Raw genomic sequence first — 8538 nt, forward strand, 5'->3', positions numbered from 1 at the left:
GGGGGGAGGGGAGGGGAGGGGAGGGGCGAGAGAGGAGACAAAGAGAAAAGAGATTAAACGGCTCCGGCCCCCCCAGCCCGGGGGGACCCCGAAACCCCCCGGGACCCCAGAGCCTGTGGGGGGAGGGGCGGCGGCGCCGCGGGGGGAGCGGGACGGACACACGGACACGGGACGGACACACGGACACGGGACGGACACACGGACACGGGACGGACACACGGACACGGGACGGACACACGGACACGGGACGGACACACGGACACGGGACGGACACACGGACACGGGACGGACACACGGACACGGGACGGACACAGCCTTCTCCTGGGGGACACAGGGCACGGGACGGACACACGGACACCGGGACAGACAGGGGGACACCAGGACAGACGGACACAAGGACACGGGACGGACACACGGACACCGGACGGACACACGGACACGGGACGGACGGACACGGGGACACGGGGACAGACGGACACGGGACATGGGACAGGCACGGGGACACGGGATGGACACACAGACACATGGACATGGGACGGACACACGGACACGGGATGGACAGGGGGACACCAGGACAGACGGACACACGGACACGGAACAGACAAGGGGACATGGGATGGACACATGGACAGGGGGACACGGGACAGACACACGGACACGGGATGGACAGACAGAGGGACATGGGGACACAGGGACAGAGGGACAGACGGACACACCGACATGGGACGGACACACGGACACGGGACGGACACATGGACACGGGACGGACAGACAGAGGGACACGGGGACACGGGGACAGAGGGACAGACGGACACGGGATGGACACGGGGACAGCGGGACAGACGGACAGAGGGACACGGGGACGGACAGACACGGGACGGACAGATGGACACGGGGACATGGGGACAGATGGACACAGGGACAGAAGGACAGACGGACACGGGGATGGACACAGGGACCAACAGACGCGGGGACGGACAGAGGGACGCAGGGACAGACGGACAGAGGGACAGAGGGACATGGGGATGGACAGAGGGGCAGGGATGGGGACAGACAGACGGACGGGGACAGACGGACACAGGGACAGATGGACACAGGGACAGACGGACGCTGTCAGGGATCCTGAGGTCCCCTTTGGCTTCCAGGGGTCCCCTACGGGATCTGGGGGGTCCCTGTGGGGTCAGGGGGTCCCCAAGGCTCCCTATGGGGTCGGGGGGGTCCCTATGGGGTCAGGGGGTCCCTATGGGATCTGGGGGTCCCTATGGGATCCTTATGGGATCCTTACGGGATCTGAGGGGTCTTTATGGGGTCCCGAGGTCCCCTTTGGCTTCCAGGGATCCCCTACGGGATCTGGGGGGTCCCTGTGGGGGTCAGGGGGTCCCCAAGGCTCCCTATGGGGTCGGGGGGGTCTTTATGGGGTCAGGGGGTCCCTATGGGATCTGGGGGTCCCTATGGGATCCTTATGGGATCCTTACGGGATCTGAGGGGTCTTTATGGGGTCAGGAGGGTCTTTATGGGGTCAGGGGTTCCCTATGGGATCTGGGGGGTCTTTATGGGGTATGGGGGGTCCCTGTGGGACCTGGGGGTCCTTGTGGGGTCAGCCAAAACCCCCTCCAAGACCCCAAAATTCCCTTCAAATACCCCCCAGGATCCTCCCAGTACAAACCAGTTGGACCCAACAATGATGACAACATTGATGCTCTCATGGAGGACGTCAACCAAGGAGCGTCCCATTGCTCCGGGATTACCCCAAACCACCCAAAATCCCCTCCAAGACCCCAAGACAGCCACAAAGACCCCCCAAACTCCATCAGGAGCCCTCCCAGTACAAACCAGTTGGACCCAATAATGATGACAACGTTGACCTTCTCATGGAGGACGTCAACCAAGGAGCCTCCCATTCCTCCAGGATGACCCCAGATGCCCCCAAATCCCCCAAAATTGCCCCAAAACCCCCTCCAGGACCCCAAAATTCCCTTCAAAGACCCCCCCCCAGGCTCCTCCCAGTACAAACCAGTTGGACCCAACAATGATGACAACATTGACTCTCTCATGGAGGACGCCAACTAAGGGGTGTCCCATTGCTCCGGGATGACCCCAAATGCCCCAAAACCACCCAAAATTGCCCCAAAACCCCCTCCAAGACCCCAAAATTCTCTCCAAGACACCCCAGGATCCTCCCAGTACAAACCAGTTGAACCCAACGATGGTGAAGACGTTGACGTTCTCATGGAGGACGTCAACCAAGGAGTGTCCCATTGCTCTGGATGACCCCAAACACCCCAAAACCACCCAAAACTTCCCAAAACCCCCCAAAATGACCCCAAAACCCCTCCAGGCCCCTCCCAGTGCCCCCAGTGCGCACCAGTCGTAGTCGACGACGGCGATGGTGAGGCTGACGTGGTGCACGCTCTCGTGGGGCACGTCAACCAAGGAGCCTCCCATTCCTCCAGGATGACCCCAGATGCCCCCAAATCCCCCAAAATTGCCCCAAAACCCCCTCCAGGACCCCAAAATTCCCTTCAAAGACCCCCCCCCAGGCTCCTCCCAGTACAAACCAGTTGGACCCAACAATGATGACAACATTGATGCTCTCATGGAGGACGTCAACCAAGGAGCGTCCCATTGCTCCGGGATTACCCCAAACCACCCAAAATCCCCTCCAAGACCCCAAGACAGCCACAAAGACCCCCCAAACTCCATCAGGAGCCCTCCCAGTACAAACCAGTTGGACCCAATAATGATGACAACGTTGACCTTCTCATGGAGGACGTCAACCCAGGAGCATCCCATTACACCGGGATGACCCCAAACCCCCCAAAACCACCCAAAACTTCCCAAAACCACCCAAAATGACCCCAAAACCCCTCCAGGCCCCTCCCAGTGCCCCCAGTGCGCACCAGTCGTAGTCGACGACGGCGATGGTGAGGCTGACGTGGTGCACGCTCTCGTGGGGCACGTCGAACACCAGCGCCTCGTTGTAGTTGGGGTTCAGCGTGTTCTTCTTGATGGACGTCTTGCGCTTCTTCAGCCGCCGGCCCTCGGCCATCAGCGAGGCCTTCACGTAGGGGTCTGCGGGCCCCACAGACCGCATGGGGCCCCAGGGCGCCCCAAAATAGTCCATAGAAACCCAGAGCACCCCAAAATAACCCACAGGACCCCACAGACCCCAAAATAACCCACAGGACCCCACAGACCCCAAAATAACCCACAGGACCCCACAGACCCCAAAGCACCCCATTATAACCCATAGACCCCCAGAGCACCCCAAAATATCCCATAATAACCTACAGAACCCCACAGACCCCAAAGGATCCCACAGTAACCCACAGGACCCCATAATAACCCAGAGAACTCATGAAAATCCATAGACCCCAGAGCACCCCAGAGCACCCCAAATTATCCCAAAATAACCCAAAGCACCCCAAAATAACCCATAGACCCACAGACCCCAAAGCACCCCAAAATAACCCATAGAGCCCATAATTACTCATAGACCCCATAACAGCCCATAGACCCCATAGCACCCCAAAGCACCCCAAAATAACCCATAGACCCCAGAGCACCCCAAAATATCCCATAACAATCTACAGACCCCAAAATAACCCATAGAGCCCCATAGACCCATAGACCCCAGAGCACCCCGAAATATCCCATAATCACCCATAGACCCCATAATAACCCATAGAGCCCCATGGAACCCCATGGAACCCCATAGACCCCAGAGCACCCCGAAATATCCCATAATAACCTAAAGAACCCCACAGACCCCAAAGCACCCCATAATAACCCATAGAGCCCATAATTACCCATAGACCCCATAACAGCCCATAGACCCCATAGCACCCCAAAGCACCCCAAAATAACCCATAGAACACCACAGCACCCCAAAACATCCCATAATAATCTATAGACCCCATAATAACCCACAGAACCCCATAACAACCCATAGACCCCATAATAACCCATGGAACCCCATAGACCCCATAGACCCCAGAGCACCCCGAAATATCCCATAATAACCCATAGAACCCCACAGACCCTGAAAGACCCCATAATAACCCAGAGAACTCATAACAACCCATAGACCCCAGAGCACCCCAGAGCACCCCAAAATATCCCAAAATAACCCATAGACCCCATAATAACCCAAAGACCCCACAGACCCCAAAGCACCCCAAAATAACCCATAGAGCCCAGAGCACCCCAAAATATCCCATAATAACCAATGATCCAATAACACCTGTGACGCACCTGAGCACACCTGTCCCCACCTGTCACACACCGTGACACACCTGTCCCACCTGTGACCCACCTGAGTAGCCGGTGAGGTCCATGGTCCCGTGTCCCCCTGTCCCACACCTGTCTCACACCCGTGACACACCTGTGACACACCTGAGCACACCTGTGACACACCTGAGCACACGTGACACACCTGAGCACACCTGTGACCCACCCGTGACACACCTGAGCACACCCGTGACACACCTGTGACACACCTGTGACCCACCTGAGTAGCCGGTGAGGTCCATGGACCCGTGTCCCCCTGTCCCACACCTGTCCCACACCTGTCCCACACCTGTCCTGTACCTCACCTGTCCCTCTCTACCCCACACCTGTGCCCACGTGTCCCTGCCCCCTCACCTGCCCCACACCTGTCCCCAGGTGACCCCAGGTGACCATGACCCCTCACCTGTCCCTGTCCCACACCTGTGCCCAGGTGCCCCTGCCCCCTCACCTGCTCCCTCACCTGCCCCAGGTGCCCCAGGTGGCCCCTCACCTGCCCCAGGTGTCCCTGCCCCCTCACCTGCCCCAGGTAACCCCCAGGTGCCCCCTCACCTGCCCAGGTAACCCCCAGGTAACCCCCAGGTAACCCCAGGTGCCCCAGGTGCCCCCTCACCTGTGCCCAGGTAACCCCCAGGCGCCCCCGGTGCCCCAGGTGCCCCCTCACCTGCCCCAGGTAACCCCCAGGTGCCCCCTCACCTGTGCCCAGGTACCCCCAGGTAACCCCCAGGTGCCCCAGGTGCCCCCTCACCTGTGCCCAGGTAACCCCCACCGGTGAGCCACCTGAGCACACCTGTGACCCACCTGAGCACACCCGTGACACACCCGTGACCCACCTGAGCACACCTGAGCACACCTGTGACACACCCGTGACACACCTGAGTAGCCGGTGAGGTCCATGGCGCGCAGGTTGGAGGCGCGGATGACGGTGACCGTGAGGCGCCCGGCCGTGGGCAGGTAACAGAGGGAGAAATTCACCTCGCCCAGGTCGGCCTTCTCCTGAGGGACAGGTGGGACAGGTAAGGGACAGGGACAGGTGGGACAGGTGGGACAGGTGGGACACAGATGGGACAGGTGAGGGACAGGGACAGGTGAGGGACAGGTGGGACAGGTGAGACAGGTGAGGGACAGGGACAGGGACAGGTGGGACGGGGACAGGTGCACAGGTGCCTCCTGGCTGTCCCTCCAGGTGGCCACCTTGGATCACCACCTCCAGAAGGTTCTCCAGCACCATTTGCCCCATGAACTTTTGGGTTTTTCATGGGGTTCTTTTCAGATCTTTTAGGAGTTTTGGGATCTTTTTGGAGTTCTCCATGTGTTCCCCAAGGTTTGAGTGTCCACTCACCCCCGTGCCCTCCTGGATGTCCCTCTGGTGACCACCTCCAGAAGGTTCTCCAGCACCATTTACCCCATAAATTTTTGGGGGTTTTTTGGGATCTTTTAGGAGTTTTGGGATCTTTTTGGGGTTCCGGTCTCCACTCACCCCCGTGCCCTCCTGGATGTCCCTCCAGATGGCACCTCTGGTGGCTACCTCCAGAAGGTTCTCCAGGACCACCTCTCCCATGATCTTTTGGGGTTTTTAATGGGGTCTTCAGGGATATTTTAGGGTTTTGGGATCTTTTTGGGGTTCCCCAAGATTTCAGTGTCCACTCACCCCCGTGCCCTCCTGGCTGTCCCTCTGGTGACCACCTCCAGAAGGTTCTCCAGGACCACCTCTCCCATGATCTTTTGGGGTTTTTTATGAGGTTTTCAGGGATGTTTTAGGAGTTTTGGGATCTTTTTTGGGTTCCGGTGTCCACGTGCCCCCGTCCCTTCCTGGATGTCCCTCCAGATGACATCTCTGGTGACCATCTCCAGAAGTTTCTCCAGCACCATTTACCCCACGAATTTTTGGATATTTTGTGGGGTCTTTTTGGGATCTTTTAGGAGTTTTGGGATCTTTTTGGGGTTCCGGTCTCCACTCACCCCCGTGCCCTCCTGGATGTCTCTCCAGATGGGACCTCTGGTGGCTACCTCCAGAAGGTTCTCCAGGACCACCTCTCCCATGATCTTTTGGGGTTTTTTATGGGGTTTTCAGGGATGTTTTAGGAGTTTTGGGATCTTTTTGGGGTTCCCCATGTGTTCCTCAAGATTTCAGTGTCCACTCACCCCCATGTCCCCCTGGATGTTCCTCCAGGTGGCCACCTTGGATCACCATCTCCAGAAGGTTCTCCAGCACTGTTTTCCCCATTAGTTTTTTGGGGTTTTCAGGGATCTTTTAGAAGTTTTGGGATCTTTTTGGGGTTCCCCAAGATTTCAGTGTCCACTCACCCCCGTCCCCTCCTGGCTGTCCCTCTGGTGACCACCTCCAGAAGGTTCTCCAGGACCACCACTCCTATGATCTTTTGGTGTTTTTCATGGGGTTTTTTTTGAGATCTTTTAGTAGTTTTGGGATCTTTTTGGGGTTCCGGTCTCCACTCACCCCCGTGCCCTCCTGGATGTCCCTCCAGGTGGCCACCTTGGATCACCATCTCCAGAAGGTTCTCCAGCACCATTTGCCCCATGAATTTTGGGGTTTTTCAGGGATCTTTTAGGAGTTTTGGGATGTTTTTGGGGTTCCGGTGTCCACTCACCCCCGTGCCCTCCTGGCTGTCCCTCTGGTGACCATCTCCAGAAGGTTCTCCAGCACTGTTTTCCCCATTACTTTTTTGGGGTTTTCCTGGGATATTTTAGACTTTTGGGATCTTTTTGGGGTTCCAGTCTCCACTCATCCCCGTGCCCTCCTGGATGTCCCTCCAGGTGGCCACCTTGGATCACCATCTCCAGAAGGTTCTCCAGCACCATTTGCCCCATGAATTTTGGGGTTTTTCAGGGATCTTTTAGGAGTTTTGGGATCTTTTTGGGGTTCCGGTCTCCACTCACCCCCGTGCCCTCCTGGATGTCTCTCCAGATGGGACCTCTGGTGGCTACCTCCAGAAGGTTCTCCAGGACCACCTCTCCCATGATCTTTTGGGGTTTTTTATGGGGTTTTCAGGGATCTTTTAGAATTTTTGGGATCTCTTTTCGGTTCCGGTCTCCACTCACCCCGGTGCCCTCCTGGATGTCCCTCTGGTGACCACCTCCAGAAGGTTCTCCAGGACCACCTCTCCTATGATCTTTTGGGGTTTTTAATAGGGTTTTTTGGGGATCTTTTAGGAGTTTTGGGATCTTTTTGGAGTTCTCCATGTGTTCCCCAAGGTTTGAGTGTCCACTCACCCCTGTGCCCTCCTGGATGTCCCTCTGGTGACCATGTCCAGAAGGTTCTCCAGCACTGTTTTCCCCATTACTTTTTTTGGGTTTTCCTGGGATATTTTAGTAGTTTTGGGATCTTTTTGGGGTTCTGGTCTCCACTCACCCCCGTGCCCTCCTGGATGTTCCTTCAGGTGGCCACCTTGGATCACCATCTCTAGAAGGTTCTCCAGCACCATTTACCCCATGAATTTTTGGCAATCTTACAGGTTTTTTGGGGATCTTTTAGGAGTTTTGGGATCTTTTTGGGGTTCCCCATGTGTTCCTCAAGATTTCAGTGTCCACTCACCCCCATGTCCCCCTGGGTTAGGGATGGTTTTGGGATGGAGGATTTGGGGGATTTGGTGTCACGGATTTGGGGTAAGAGATGGTTTTGGGATGGAGGATTTGGGGTTAGAGAAGGTTTTGGGGTGAGGGATTTGGGGTGTTTGAGGTCATGGGTTTGGGGTTAGGAATGGTTTTGGGATGGGGATTTGGAGTTAAGGATGGTTTTGGGGTCACCAATTTAGGCTTAGAGATGCTTTTGGTGTGAGGGATTTGGGGTATTTGGGATGTTTGGGGTGAGGGATTTGGGGTTGGGGATTTGGGGCTAGAGGTGGTTTTGGGATGATGGATTTGAGGTTAAGGATGGTTTTGGGATGGGGATTTGGCGTTAAGGATGGTTTTGGGGTCACAGATTTGGGGTTAGAGACAGTTTTGGGGCGAGGGATTTGGGATTAGAGACCATTTTAGGGTGAGGTATTTGGGGTTAGAGATGGTTTTGGGGTCAGGGATTTGGGGTTAGAGATGGTTTTGGGGTGAAAGATTTGGGGTTAAGGATAGTTTTGGCGCTGGGGAGTTGGGGTTAGAGAAGGTTTTGGGGTGGAGGATTTGGGGCTAGAAATGCTTTTGGGGTTGGGGATTTGGGGTAAGAGATGGTTTTGGGGTCATGAATTTGGGGTCAGTGTTGGTTTTGGGATGGGGATTTGGGGTCAGTTGGTTTTGGGG

At 56.5% G+C, this 8538-nt stretch overlaps 1 long non-coding RNA gene across 2 annotated transcripts; it reads right to left on the minus strand.

The window, feature by feature from the left end:
• Window positions 1-2906: 2906 nt before the first annotated feature.
• Window positions 2907-7673, minus strand: LOC120511574. Of its 2 annotated transcripts, none has more exons than XR_005629765.1 (3): window positions 7658-7673; window positions 5163-5283; window positions 2907-3072 (listed from the first exon to the last, which is right to left on the minus strand). It is a non-coding gene; the product is annotated as an uncharacterized LOC120511574 (long non-coding RNA). The 2 variants fall into 2 exon arrangements; XR_005629764.1 differs by lacking the exon at window positions 7658-7673 and adding an exon at window positions 5768-5808.
• Between the last annotated feature and the right edge of the window lie 865 nt (window positions 7674-8538).

Source organism: Passer montanus, unplaced genomic scaffold (genome assembly GCF_014805655.1).
Source record: "Passer montanus isolate IOZ18808 unplaced genomic scaffold, ASM1480565v1 scaffold665, whole genome shotgun sequence".
NCBI lineage: Eukaryota > Metazoa > Chordata > Aves > Passeriformes > Passeridae > Passer > Passer montanus.